Below are 16,016 nucleotides of genomic sequence, written 5' to 3' on the forward strand. Positions count from 1 at the left end.
GCCTTCTTCTGCAGCCACTTTTTCCCATTTTTTGGGAAAAAACGAAATTTTCACTGTATTTTGGCCAATTTCTTGGCCTCCTTCTGGGGAACCCACAAAGTCTGGGTACCTCTAGAATCCCTAGGATGTTGGAAAAAAAGGACGCAAATTTGGACCGGGGTAGCTTATGTGGACAAAAAGTTATGAGGGACTAAGCGCGAACTGCTCCAAATAGCCAAAAAAAGGGCTGGCACCTAAGGGGGGAAGGCCTGGCAGCGAAGGGGTTAAAGATACTCCCTGAAAGACTATTGGTGCTCCTCGCATTGCGCTCAGGGGGACACGGGCAGACGGGGAGACACACACGTGCAGCTGTACGGCTCCGTCTCCCTCAGAGTCAGTGGGGACTCGCACGGATAGGAGACACATACGGTTAGAATACCGTCACTTCTCTCTCCCACAGGTCCTCGCGCTGCCCGAGGCCCGCCCCTCTCTTGCGTACTGAAAGACTATTGGTGCTCCTCGCATTGCGCTCGGGGAGGGGGACACGGGCAGACGGGGAGACACACACGTGCGGCTCCGTCTCCCTCAGAGTCAGTGGGGACTCGCACGGATAGGAGACACATACGGTTAGAACACCGTCACTTCTCTCTCCCGCAGGTCCACGCGCTGCCCGAGGCCCGCCCCTCTCTTGCGTCCTACACTTCCCGGCAGCCCCCGCGCCTCGCGTCATAACGCACGCCGACGCCTGACGTCAGGCGCTGGGCGGAGGGGAAGGAGCTCTGCAACCCGCGTCCTTTGATGGGAGTTCTCGGCGGACCCGGCGGAGGCGGCACCGGAGGCAGCGGCGGCCGCGCGGTGCGTGTGTGACGTGACGTGACGTGACGTGACGTACGTATTGTGAGTTGTGTCTAGGACATGACGTATTATTGTTATAGGTTATCCTGGGAAGCTGTGGGCGCAGGAGGCTGACGAGACCCCGCGGGGGCACAGGAGGGGCTCACCAGTGACATTACCCCCCGCACCGTGCACCCCCCCGGGTCACTCTCATGGGGTCCTCAGTACCCCCTGACCCCACCCCCCTGACCCCTCACCTTCCAACACCCCCAGGGACCACTACTCACCCCCCGTCACCTGGGGTCACAGTACCCCCTGACCTCACCCCCTGATTACCCCTCACCTTCCAGCACCCCCAGTGACCACTGCTCACCCCCCGTCACAGCACCCCCTGACCCCTCACCTTCCAGCACCCCCAGGGACCACTACTCACCCCCAGCCACCTGGTGTCACAGTACCCCCTGACCCCTCACCTTCCAGCACCCCCAGGGACCACTACTCACCCCCCAGCCACCTGGGGTCACAGTACCCCCTGACCCCACCCCCTGATTACCCCTCACCTTCCAGCACCCCCAGTGACCACTGCTCACCCCCCGTCACAGCACCCCCTGACCCCTCACCTTCCAGCACCCCCAGTGACCACTACTCACCCCCCAGCCACCTGGTGTCACAGTACCCCCTGACCCCTCACCTTCCAACACCCCCAGGGACCACTACTCACCCCCCCGCCACCTGGTGTCACAGCACCCCCTGACCCCTCACCTTCCAACACCCCCAGGGACCACTACTCACCCCCCCCGCCACCTGGTGTCACAGTACCCCCTGACCTCACCCCCTGATTACCCCTCACCTTCCAACACCCCCAGGGACCACTACTCACCCCCCAGCCACCTGGTGTCACAGTACCCCCTGACCTCACCCCCTGATGACCCCTCACCTTCCAGCACCCCCAGGGACCACTACTCACCCCCCCCCCGTCACTGTACCCCCTGACCCCTCACCTTCCAGCACCCCCAGGGACCACTACTCACCCCCAGCCACCTGGTGTCACAGTACCCCCTGACCCCTCACCTTCCAACACCCCCAGGGACCACTACTCACCCCCCCGCCACCTGGTGTCACAGCACCCCCTGACCCCTCACCTTCCAACACCCCCAGGGACCACTACTCACCCCCCAGCCACCTGGTGTCACAGTACCCCCTGACCTCACCCCCTGATGACCCCTCACCTTCCAGCACCCCCAGGGACCACTACTCACCCCCCCCCCGTCACTGTACCCCCTGACCCCTCACCTTCCAGCACCCCCAGGGACCACTACTCACCCCCAGCCACCTGGTGTCACAGTACCCCCTGACCCCTCACCTTCCAACACCCCCAGGGACCACTACTCACCCCCCCGCCACCTGGTGTCACAGTACCCCCTGACCCCACCCCCTGATGACCCCTCACCTTCCAGCACCCCCAGGGACCACTACTCACCCCCAGCCACAGTACCCCCTGACCCCTCACCTTCCAGCACCCCCAGGGACCACTACTCACCCCCCGTCACAGCACCCCCTGACCCCTCACCTTCCAGCACCCCCAGGGACCACTACTCACCCCCAGCCACCTGGTGTCACAGTACCCCCTGACCCCTCACCTTCCAACACCCCAGGGACCACTACTCACCCCCCCGCCACCTGGTGTCACAGCACCCCCTGACCCCTCACCTTCCAACACCCCCAGGGACCACTACTCACCCCCCAGCCACCTGGTGTCACAGTACCCCCTGACCTCACCCCCTGATGACCCCTCACCTTCCAGCACCCCCAGGGACCACTACTCACCCCCAGCCACAGTACCCCCTGACCCCTCACCTTCCAGCACCCCCAGGGACCACTACTCACCCCCCGTCACAGCACCCCCTGACCCCTCACCTTCCAGCACCCCCAGGGACCACTACTCACCCCCAGCCACCTGGTGTCACAGTACCCCCTGACCCCTCACCTTCCAACACCCCCAGGGACCACTACTCACCCCCCCCCCGCCACCTGGTGTCACAGCACCCCCTGACCCCTCACCTTCCAACACCCCCAGGGACCACTACTCACCCCCCAGCCACCTGGTGTCACAGTACCCCCTGACCCCTCACCTTCCAACACCCCCAGGGACCACTACTCACCCCCCAGCCACCTGGTGTCACAGTACCCCCTGACCCCTCACCTTCCAACACCCCCAGGGACCACTACTCACCCCCCCGCCACCTGGTGTCACAGTACCCCCTGACCCCTCACCTTCCAGCACCCCCAGGGACCACTACTCACCCCCCAGCCACCTGGGGTCACAGTACCCCCTGACCCCACCCCCTGATTACCCCTCACCTTCCAGCACCCCCAGTGACCACTGCTCACCCCCCGTCACAGCACCCCCTGACCCCTCACCTTCCAGCACCCCCAGTGACCACTACTCACCCCCCAGCCACCTGGTGTCACAGTACCCCCTGACCCCTCACCTTCCAACACCCCCAGGGACCACTACTCACCCCCAGCCACCTGGTGTCACAGTACCCCCTGACCCCTCACCTTCCAACACCCCCAGGGACCACTACTCACCCCCCAGCCACCTGGTGTCACAGTACCCCCCTGACCCCTCACCTTCCAACACCCCCAGGGACCACTACTCACCCCCCAGCCACCTGGTGTCACAGTACCCCCTGACCCCTCACCTTCCAACACCCCCAGGGACCACTACTCACCCCCCCCGCCACCTGGTGTCACAGTACCCCCTGACCCCTCACCTTCCAACACCCCCAGGGACCACTACTCACCCCCCCCGCCACCTGGTGTCACAGTACCCCCTGACCCCTCACCTTCCAACACCCCCAGGGACCACTACTCACCCCCCCCCGCCACCTGGTGTCACAGCACCCCCTGACCCCTCACCTTCCAACACCCCCAGGGACCACTACTCACCCCCCAGCCACCTGGTGTCACAGTACCCCCCTGACCCCTCACCTTCCAACACCCCCAGGGACCACTACTCACCCCCCAGCCACCTGGTGTCACAGTACCCCCTGACCCCTCACCTTCCAACACCCCCAGGGACCACTACTCACCCCCCCCGCCACCTGGTGTCACAGTACCCCCTGACCCCTCACCTTCCAGCACCCCCAGGGACCACTACTCACCCCCCAGCCACCTGGGGTCACAGTACCCCCTGACCCCACCCCCTGATTACCCCCTCACCTTCCAGCACCCCCAGTGACCACTGCTCACCCCCCGTCACAGCACCCCCTGACCCCTCACCTTCCAGCACCCCCAGTGACCACTACTCACCCCCCCAGCCACCTGGTGTCACAGTACCCCCTGACCCCTCACCTTCCAACACCCCCAGGGACCACTACTCACCCCCCAGCCACCTGGTGTCACAGTACCCCCTGACCCCTCACCTTCCAACACCCCCAGGGACCACTACTCACCCCCAGCCACCTGGTGTCACAGTACCCCCTGACCCCCTCACCTTCCAACACCCCCAGGGACCACTACTCACCCCCCCCCCGCCACCTGGTGTCACAGTACCCCCTGACCCCTCACCTTCCAGCACCCCCAGGGACCACTACTCACCCCCCAGCCACCTGGGGTCACAGTACCCCCTGACCCCACCCCCTGATTACCCCTCACCTTCCAGCACCCCCAGTGACCACTGCTCACCCCCCGTCACAGCACCCCCTGACCCCTCACCTTCCAGCACCCCCAGGGACCACTACTCACCCCCCAGCCACCTGGTGTCACAGTACCCCCTGACCCCTCACCTTCCAGCACCCCCAGGGACCACTACTCACCCCCAGCCACCTGGTGTCACAGTACCCCCTGACCCCTCACCTTCCAACACCCCCAGGGACCACTACTCACCCCCCAGCCACCTGGTGTCACAGTACCCCCTGACCCCTCACCTTCCAGCACCCCCAGTGACCACTACTCACCCCCCCGTCACAGCACCCCCTGACCCCACCCCCTGACCCCTCACCTTCCAGCACCCCCAGGGACCACTACTCACCCCCCCCCCCGTCACTGTACCCCCTGACCCCTCACCTTCCAGCACCCCCAGGGACCACTACTCACCCCCAGCCACCTGGTGTCACAGTACCCCCTGACCCCTCACCTTCCAACACCCCCAGGGACCACTACTCACCCCCCAGCCACCTGGTGTCACAGTACCCCCTGACCCCTCACCTTCCAACACCCCCAGGGACCACTACTCACCCCCCCCGCCACCTGGTGTCACAGTACCCCCTGACCCCTCACCTTCCAGCACCCCCAGGGACCACTACTCACCCCCCAGCCACCTGGGGTCACAGTACCCCCTGACCCCACCCCCTGATTACCCCTCACCTTCCAGCACCCCCAGTGACCACTGCTCACCCCCCGTCACAGCACCCCCTGACCCCTCACCTTCCAGCACCCCCAGGGACCACTACTCACCCCCCAGCCACCTGGTGTCACAGTACCCCCTGACCCCTCACCTTCCAGCACCCCCAGGGACCACTACTCACCCCCAGCCACCTGGTGTCACAGTACCCCCTGACCCCTCACCTTCCAACACCCCCAGGGACCACTACTCACCCCCCAGCCACCTGGTGTCACAGTACCCCCTGACCCCTCACCTTCCAGCACCCCCAGGGACCACTACTCACCCCCAGCCACCTGGTGTCACAGTACCCCCTGACCCCTCACCTTCCAGCACCCCCAGGGACCACTGCTCACCCCCCGTCACAGCACCCCCTGACCCCTCACCTTCCAGCACCCCCAGGGACCACTACTCACCCCCCAGCCACCTGGTGTCACAGTACCCCCTGACCCCTCACCTTCCAGCACCCCCAGGGACCACTACTCACCCCCCAGCCACCTGGTGTCACAACACCCCCTGACCCCTCACCTTCCAGCACCCCCAGGGACCACTGCTCACCCCCCGTCACAGCACCCCCTGACCCCTCACCTTCCAGCACCCCCAGGGACCACTACTCACCCCCCAGCCACCTGGTGTCACAACACCCCCTGACCCCTCACCTTCCAGCACCCCCAGTGACCACTACTCACCCCCCAGCCACCTGGTGTCACAGTACCCCCCTGACCCCTCACCTTCCAACACCCCCAGGGACCACTACTCACCCCCCAGCCACCTGGTGTCACAGTACCCCCTGACCCCTCACCTTCCAGCACCCCCAGGGACCACTGCTCACCCCCCGTCACAGCACCCCCTGACCCCTCACCTTCCAGCACCCCCAGTGACCACTACTCACCCCCCAGCCACCTGGTGTCACAGTACCCCCTGACCCCTCACCTTCCAGCACCCCCAGGGACCACTACTCACCCCCCAGCCACCTGGTGTCACAACACCCCCTGACCCCTCACCTTCCAGCACCCCCAGTGACCACTACTCACCCCCCAGCCACCTGGTGTCACAGTACCCCCTGACCCCTCACCTTCCAACACCCCCAGGGACCACTACTCACCCCCAGCCACCTGGTGTCACAGTACCCCCTGACCCCTCACCTTCCAACACCCCCAGGGACCACTACTCACCCCCCCGCCACCTGGTGTCACAGTACCCCCCTGACCCCTCACCTTCCAACACCCCCAGGGACCACTACTCACCCCCCAGCCACCTGGTGTCACAGTACCCCCTGACCCCTCACCTTCCAGCACCCCCAAGGACCACTACTCACCCCCCCAGCCACCTGGTGTCACAGTACCCCCTGACCCCACCCCCTGATTACCCCTCACCTTCCAGCACCCCCAGTGACCACTACTCACCCCCCAGCCACCTGGGGTCACAGCACCCCCTGACCCCACCCCCTGATTACCCCTCACCTTCCAGCACCCCCAGGGACCACTGCTCACCCCCCGTCACAGCACCCCCTGACCCCTCACCTTCCAGCACCCCCAGTGACCACTACTCACCCCCCAGCCACCTGGTGTCACAGTACCCCCTGACCCCTCACCTTCCAGCACCCCCAGGGACCACTACTCACCCCCCAGCCACCTGGTGTCACAACACCCCCTGACCCCTCACCTTCCAGCACCCCCAGTGACCACTACTCACCCCCCAGCCACCTGGTGTCACAGTACCCCCTGACCCCTCACCTTCCAACACCCCCAGGGACCACTACTCACCCCCCCCCCGCCACCTGGTGTCACAGTACCCCCCTGACCCCTCACCTTCCAACACCCCCAGGGACCACTACTCACCCCCCAGCCACCTGGTGTCACAGTACCCCCTGACCCCACCCCCTGATTACCCCTCACCTTCCAGCACCCCCAGTGACCACTACTCACCCCCCAGCCACCTGGGGTCACAGCACCCCCTGACCCCACCCCCTGATTACCCCTCACCTTCCAGCACCCCCAGTGACCACTACTCACCCCCAGCCACCTGGTGTCACAGTACCCCCTGACCCCTCACCTTCCAACACCCCCAGGGACCACTACTCACCCCCCAGCCACCTGGTGTCACAGTACCCCCCTGACCCCTCACCTTCCAGCACCCCCAGGGACCACTACTCACCCCCAGCCACCTGGTGTCACAGTACCCCCTGACCCCTCACCTTCCAACACCCCCAGGGACCACTACTCACCCCCCAGCCACCTGGTGTCACAGTACCCCCTGACCCCTCACCTTCCAACACCCCCAGGGACCACTACTCACCCCCCCCCGCCACCTGGTGTCACAGTACCCCCCTGACCCCTCACCTTCCAACACCCCCAGGGACCACTACTCACCCCCCCCGCCACCTGGTGTCACAGTACCCCCTGACCCCTCACCTTCCAACACCCCCAGGGACCACTACTCACCCCCCCCCGCCACCTGGTGTCACAGCACCCCCTGACCCCTCACCTTCCAACACCCCCAGGGACCACTACTCACCCCCCAGCCACCTGGTGTCACAGTACCCCCCTGACCCCTCACCTTCCAACACCCCCAGGGACCACTACTCACCCCCCAGCCACCTGGTGTCACAGTACCCCCTGACCCCTCACCTTCCAACACCCCCAGGGACCACTACTCACCCCCCCCGCCACCTGGTGTCACAGTACCCCCTGACCCCTCACCTTCCAGCACCCCCAGGGACCACTACTCACCCCCCAGCCACCTGGGGTCACAGTACCCCCTGACCCCACCCCCTGATTACCCCTCACCTTCCAGCACCCCCAGTGACCACTGCTCACCCCCCGTCACAGCACCCCCTGACCCCTCACCTTCCAGCACCCCCAGTGACCACTACTCACCCCCCAGCCACCTGGTGTCACAGTACCCCCTGACCCCTCACCTTCCAACACCCCCAGGGACCACTACTCACCCCCCAGCCACCTGGTGTCACAGTACCCCCTGACCCCTCACCTTCCAACACCCCCAGGGACCACTACTCACCCCCCAGCCACCTGGTGTCACAGTACCCCCTGACCCCTCACCTCCCAGCACCCCCAGGGACCACTACTCACCCCCCAGCCACCTGGTGTCACAGTACCCCCTGACCCCTCACCTTCCAGCACCCCCAGGGACCACTACTCACCCCCCAGCCACCTGGTGTCACAACACCCCCTGACCCCTCACCTTCCAACACCCCCAGGGACCACTACTCACCCCCCAGCCACCTGGTGTCACAGTACCCCCTGACCCCTCACCTTCCAACACCCCCAGGGACCACTACTCACCCCCCAGCCACCTGGTGTCACAGTACCCCCTGACCCCTCACCTTCCAACACCCCCAGGGACCACTACTCACCCCCAGCCACCTGGTGTCACAGTACCCCCCTGACCCCTCACCTCCCAGCACCCCCAGGGACCACTACTCACCCCCCAGCCACCTGGTGTCACAGTACCCCCTGACCCCTCACCTTCCAGCACCCCCAGGGACCACTACTCACCCCCCAGCCACCTGGTGTCACAGTACCCCCTGACCCCTCACCTTCCAGCACCCCCAGGGACCACTACTCACCCCCCAGCCACCTGGTGTCACAACACCCCCTGACCCCTCACCTTCCAACACCCCCAGGGACCACTACTCACCCCCCAGCCACCTGGTGTCACAGTACCCCCTGACCCCTCACCTTCCAGCACCCCCAGGGACCACTACTCACCCCCCAGCCACCTGGTGTCACAGTACCCCCTGACCCCTCACCTTCCAGCACCCCCAGGGACCACTGCTCACCCCCGTCACAGCACCCCCTGACCCCTCACCTTCCAGCACCCCCAGTGACCACTACTCACCCCCCAGCCACCTGGTGTCACAGCACCCCCTGACCCCTCACCTTCCAACACCCCCAGGGACCACTACTCACCCCCCAGCCACCTGGTGTCACAGTACCCCCTGACCCCTCACCTTCCAGCACCCCCAGTGACCACTACTCACCCCCCGTCACAGTACCCCCTGACCCCTCACCTTCCAGCACCCCCAGGGACCACTGCTCACCCCCCGTCACAGTACCCCCCTGACCCCTCACCTTCCAGCACCCCCAGTGACCACTACTCACCCCCCAGCCACCTGGTGTCACAGCACCCCCTGACCCCTCACCTTCCAACACCCCAGGGACCACCTACTCACCCCCCAGCCACCTGGTGTCACAGTACCCCCTGACCCCTCACCTCCCAGCACCCCCAGGGACCACTACTCACCCCCCAGCCACCTGGTGTCACAGTACCCCCTGACCCCTCACCTTCCAGCACCCCCAGGGACCACTACTCACCCCCCAGCCACCTGGTGTCACAGTACCCCCTGACCCCTCACCTTCCAGCACCCCCAGGGACCACTACTCACCCCCCAGCCACCTGGTGTCACAACACCCCCTGACCCCTCACCTTCCAACACCCCCAGGGACCACTACTCACCCCCCAGCCACCTGGTGTCACAGTACCCCCTGACCCCTCACCTTCCAGCACCCCCAGGGACCACTACTCACCCCCCAGCCACCTGGTGTCACAACACCCCCCTGACCCTCACCTTCCAGCACCCCCAGTGACCACTACTCACCCCCCAGCCACCTGGTGTCACAGTACCCCCTGACCCCTCACCTTCCCAGCACCCCCAGGGACCACCTACTCACCCCCCCAGCCACCTGGTGTCACAGTACCCCCTGACCCCACCCCCTGATTACCCCTCACCTTCCAGCACCCCCAGTGACCACTACTCACCCCCCAGCCACCTGGGTCACAGCACCCCCTGACCCCACCCCCTGATTACCCCTCACCTTCCAGCACCCCCAGTGACCCACTACTCACCCCCAGCCACCTGGTGTCACAGTACCCCCTGACCCCTCACCTTCCAACCACCCCCAGGGACCACTACTCACCCCCCAGCCACCTGGTGTCACAGTACCCCCTGACCCCTCACCTTCCAGCACCCCAGGGACCACTACTCACCCCCAGCCACCTGGTGTCACAGTACCCCCTGACCCCTCACCTTCCAACACCCCCAGGGACCACTACTCACCCCCCCAGCCACCTGGTGTCACAGTACCCCCTGACCCCTCACCTTCCAACACCCCCAGGGACCACTACTCACCCCCCCCCGCCACCTGGTGTCACAGTACCCCCTGACCCCTCACCTTCCAACACCCCCAGGGACCACTACTCACCCCCCCCCCGCCACCTGGTGTCACAGTACCCCCTGACCCCTCACCTTCCAACACCCCCAGGGACCACTACTCACCCCCCCCGCCACCTGGTGTCACAGCACCCCCTGACCCCTCACCTTCCAACACCCCCAGGGACCACTACTCACCCCCCAGCCACCTGGTGTCACAGTACCCCCTGACCCCTCACCTTCCAACACCCCCAGGGACCACTACTCACCCCCCCCGCCACCTGGTGTCACAGTACCCCCCTGACCCCCTCACCTTCCAGCACCCCCAGGGACCACTACTCACCCCCCAGCCACCTGGGGTCACAGTACCCCCTGACCCCCACCCCCTGATTACCCCTCACCTTCCAGCACCCCCAGTGACCACTGCTCACCCCCGTCACAGTACCCCTGACCCCTCACCTTCCAGCACCCCCAGGACCACTACTCACCCCCAGCCACCTGGTGTCACAGTACCCCCTGACCCCTCACCTTCCAACACCCCCAGGGACCACTACTCACCCCCCAGCCACCTGGTGTCACAGTACCCCCCTGACCCCTCACCTTCCAGCACCCCCAGGGACCACTACTCACCCCCCCAGCCACCTGGGGTCACAGTACCCCCTGACCCCTCACCTTCCAGCACCCCCAGGGACCACTACTCACCCCCAGCCACCTGGTGTCACAGTACCCCCTGACCCCACCCCCTGATTACCCCTCACCTTCCAACACCCCCAGTGACCACTGCTCACCCCCCAGCCACCTGGTGTCACAGCACCCCCTGACCCTCACCTTCCAACACCCCCAGGGACCACTACTCACCCCCCCCCGCCACCTGGTGTCCACAGTACCCCCTGACCCCTCACCTTCCAGCACCCCCAGGGACCACTACTCACCCCCAGCCACCTGGTGTCACAGTACCCCCCTGACCCCTCACCTTCCAACACCCCCAGGGACCACTACTCACCCCCCAGCCACCTGGTGTCACAGTACCCCCTGACCCCTCACCTTCCAACACCCCCAGGGACCACTACTCACCCCCCCCCGCCACCTGGTGTCACAGTACCCCCTGACCCCTCACCTTCCAACACCCCCAGGGACCACTACTCACCCCCCAGCCACCTGGTGTCACAGTACCCCCCTGACCCCTCACCTTCCAACACCCCCAGGGACCACTACTCACCCCCCCCCGCCACCTGGTGTCACAGTACCCCCCTGACCCCTCACCTTCCAGCACCCCCAGGGACCACTACTCACCCCCCAGCCACCTGGGGTCACAGTACCCCCTGACCCCACCCCCTGATTACCCCTCACCTTCCAGCACCCCCAGTGACCACTGCTCACCCCCGTCACAGTACCCCCTGACCCCTCACCTTCCAGCACCCCCAGGGACCACTACTCACCCCCCAGCCACCTGGTGTCACAGTACCCCCTGACCCCTCACCTTCCAACACCCCCAGGGACCACTACTCACCCCCCAGCCACCTGGTGTCACAGTACCCCCCTGACCCCTCACCTTCCAGCACCCCCAGGGACCACTACTCACCCCCCCAGCCACCTGGGGTCACAGTACCCCCTGACCCCTCACCTTCCAGCACCCCCAGGGACCACTACTCACCCCCAGCCACCTGGTGTCACAGTACCCCCTGACCCCACCCCCTGATTACCCCTCACCTTCCAACACCCCCAGTGACCACTGCTCACCCCCCCCAGCCACCTGGTGTCACAGCACCCCCTGACCCCCTCACCTTCCAACACCCCCAGGGACCACTACTCACCCCCCAGCCACCTGGTGTCACAGTACCCCCTGACCCCTCACCTTCCAACACCCCCAGGGACCACTACTCACCCCCCAGCCACCTGGTGTCACAGTACCCCCTGACCCCTCACCTTCCAACACCCCCAGGGACCACTACTCACCCCCCCGCCACCTGGTGTCACAGTACCCCCTGACCCCTCACCTTCCAGCACCCCCAGGGACCACTACTCACCCCCAGCCACCTGGTGTCACAGTACCCCCTGACCCCTCACCTTCCAACACCCCCAGGGACCACTACTCACCCCCCAGCCACCTGGTGTCACAGTACCCCCTGACCCCTCACCTTCCAACACCCCCAGGGACCACTACTCACCCCCCCCCCGCCACTGGTGTCACAGTACCCCCTGACCCCTCACCTTCCAGCACCCCCAGGGACCACTACTCACCCCCCAGCCACCTGGGGTCACAGTACCCCCCTGACCCCACCCCCTGATTACCCCTCACCTTCCAGCACCCCCAGTGACCACTGCTCACCCCCGTCACAGTACCCCCTGACCCCTCACCTTCCAGCACCCCCAGGGACCACTACTCACCCCCAGCCACCTGGTGTCACAGTACCCCCTGACCCCTCACCTTCCAACACCCCCAGGGACCACTACTCACCCCCCAGCCACCTGGTGTCACAGTACCCCCTGACCCCTCACCTTCCAGCACCCCCAGGGACCACTACTCACCCCCCAGCCACCTGGGGTCACAGTACCCCCTGACCCCTCACCTTCCAGCACCCCCAGGGACCACTACTCACCCCCAGCCACCTGGTGTCACAGTACCCCCTGACCCCACCCCCTGATTACCCCTCACCTTCCAACACCCCCAGTGACCACTGCTCACCCCCCCAGCCACCTGGTGTCACAGCACCCCCTGACCCCTCACCTTCCAACACCCCCAGGGACCACTACTCACCCCCCAGCCACCTGGTGTCACAGTACCCCCTGACCCCTCACCTTCCAACACCCCCAGGGACCACTACTCACCCCCCAGCCACCTGGTGTCACAGTACCCCCTGACCCCTCACCTTCCAACACCCCCAGGGACCACTACTCACCCCCCCCGCCACCTGGTGTCACAGTACCCCCTGACCCCTCACCTTCCAGCACCCCCAGGGACCACTACTCACCCCCAGCCACCTGGTGTCACAGTACCCCCTGACCCCTCACCTTCCAACACCCCCAGGGACCACTACTCACCCCCCAGCCACCTGGTGTCACAGTACCCCCTGACCCCTCACCTTCCAGCACCCCCAGGGACCACTACTCACCCCCCAGCCACCTGGTGTCACAGTACCCCTGACCCCTCACCTTCCAACACCCCCAGGGACCACTACTCACCCCCCAGCCACCTGGTGTCACAGTACCCCCTGACCCCTCACCTTCCAACACCCCCAGGGACCACTACTCACCCCCCCCGCCACCTGTGTCACAGTACCCCCTGACCCCTCACCTTCCAACACCCCCAGGGACCACTACTCACCCCCCCCCCCGCCACCTGGTGTCACAGTACCCCCTGACCCCTCACCTTCCAACACCCCCAGGGACCACTACTCACCCCCCCCGCCACCTGGTGTCACAGCACCCCCTGACCCCTCACCTTCCAACACCCCAGGGACCACTACTCACCCCCCCAGCCACCTGGTGTCACAGTACCCCCCTGACCCCTCACCTTCCAACACCCCCAGGGACCACTACTCACCCCCCAGCCACCTGGTGTCACAGTACCCCCTGACCCCTCACCTTCCAACACCCCCAGGGACCACTACTCACCCCCCCCCCGCCACCTGGTGTCACAGTACCCCCTGACCCCTCACCTTCCAGCACCCCCAGGGACACTACTCACCCCCCAGCCACCTGGGGTCACAGTACCCCCTGACCCCACCCCTGATTACCCCTCACCTTCCAGCACCCCAGTGACCACTGCTCACCCCCGTCACAGTACCCCTGACCCCTCACCTTCCAGCACCCCCAGGGACCACTACTCACCCCCCAGCCACCTGGTGTCACAGTACCCCCTGACCCCTCACCTTCCAACACCCCCAGGGACCACTACTCACCCCCCAGCCACCTGGTGTCACAGTACCCCCCTGACCCCTCACCTTCCAGCACCCCCCAGGGACCACTACTCACCCCCCAGCCACCTGGGGTCACAGTACCCCCTGACCCCTCACCTTCCAGCACCCCCAGGGACCACTACTCACCCCCAGCCACCTGGTGTCACAGTACCCCCTGACCCCACCCCCTGATTACCCCTCACCTTCCAACACCCCCAGTGACCACTGCTCACCCCCCCAGCCACCTGGTGTCACAGCACCCCCTGACCCCTCACCTTCCAACACCCCCCAGGACCACTACTCACCCCCCCCCGCCACCTGGTGTCACAGTACCCCCTGACCCCTCACCTTCCAGCACCCCCAGGGACCACTACTCACCCCCAGCCACCTGGTGTCACAGTACCCCCCTGACCCCTCACCTTCCAACACCCCCAGGGACCACTACTCACCCCCCAGCCACCTGGTGTCACAGTACCCCCTGACCCCTCACCTTCCAACACCCCCAGGGACCACTACTCACCCCCCCCCCGCCACCTGGTGTCACAGTACCCCCTGACCCCTCACCTTCCAACACCCCCAGGGACCACTACTCACCCCCCAGCCACCTGGTGTCACAGTACCCCCTGACCCCTCACCTTCCAACACCCCCAGGGACCACTACTCACCCCCCCCGCCACCTGGTGTCACAGTACCCCCTGACCCCTCACTTCCAACACCCCCAGGGACCACTACTCACCCCCCCCGCCACCTGGTGTCACAGCACCCCCTGACCCCTCACCTTCCAACACCCCCAGGGACCACTACTCACCCCCCAGCCACCTGGTGTCACAGTACCCCCTGACCCCTCACCTTCCAACACCCCCAGGGACCACTACTCACCCCCCAGCCACCTGGTGTCACAGTACCCCCTGACCCCTCACCTTCCAACACCCCCAGGGACCACTACTCACCCCCCCCCGCCACCTGGTGTCACAGTACCCCCTGACCCCTCACCTTCCAGCACCCCCAGGGACCACTACTCACCCCCCAGCCACCTGGGGTCACAGTACCCCCTGACCCCACCCCCTGATTACCCCTCACCTTCCAGCACCCCCAGTGACCACTGCTCACCCCCGTCACAGTACCCCCTGACCCCTCACCTTCCAGCACCCCCAGGGACCACTACTCACCCCCCAGCCACCTGGTGTCACAGTACCCCCTGACCCCTCACCTTCCAACACCCCCAGGGACCACTACTCACCCCCCAGCCACCTGGTGTCACAGTACCCCCTGACCCCTCACCTTCCAGCACCCCCAGGGACCACTACTCACCCCCAGCCACCTGGGGTCACAGTACCCCCTGACCCCTCACCTTCCAGCACCCCCAGGGACCACTACTCACCCCCAGCCACCTGGTGTCACAGTACCCCCTGACCCCACCCCCCTGATTACCCCTCACCTTCCAACACCCCCAGTGACCACTGCTCACCCCCCCAGCCACCTGGTGTCACAGCACCCCCTGACCCCTCACCTTCCAACACCCCCAGGGACCACTACTCACCCCCCCCCAGCCACCTGGTGTCACAGTACCCCCTGACCCCTCACCTTCCAACACCCCCAGGGACCACTACTCACCCCCCAGCCACCTGGTGTCACAGTACCCCCTGACCCCTCACCTTCCAACACCCCCAGGGACCACTACTCACCCCCCCCGCCACCTGGTGTCACAGTACCCCCTGACCCCTCACCTTCCAGCACCCCCAGG

At 65.8% G+C, this 16,016-nt stretch overlaps 1 protein-coding gene across 4 annotated transcripts in view; it reads left to right on the forward strand.

Moving 5' to 3' along the window:
* Nucleotides 1-728: 728 nt before the first annotated feature.
* Nucleotides 729-16,016, forward strand: part of LOC138249652 (zinc finger protein ZFP2-like) — a 125,944-nt gene continuing 110,656 nt past the window's right edge. For 2 of the 4 annotated variants that reach the window (XM_069203607.1, XM_069203610.1), the window contains exon 1: nucleotides 729-867. The gene's annotated coding sequence lies outside the window, so the exon portion shown is untranslated. Of the gene's footprint in view, nucleotides 877-16,016 lie in introns of all 4 variants that reach the window. The other 2 variants (XM_069203608.1, XM_069203609.1) reach the window with 2 other exon arrangements.

Source organism: Pleurodeles waltl, chromosome 8 (genome assembly GCF_031143425.1).
Source record: "Pleurodeles waltl isolate 20211129_DDA chromosome 8, aPleWal1.hap1.20221129, whole genome shotgun sequence".
In the NCBI taxonomy this organism is placed as follows: Eukaryota; Metazoa; Chordata; class Amphibia; order Caudata; family Salamandridae; genus Pleurodeles; species Pleurodeles waltl.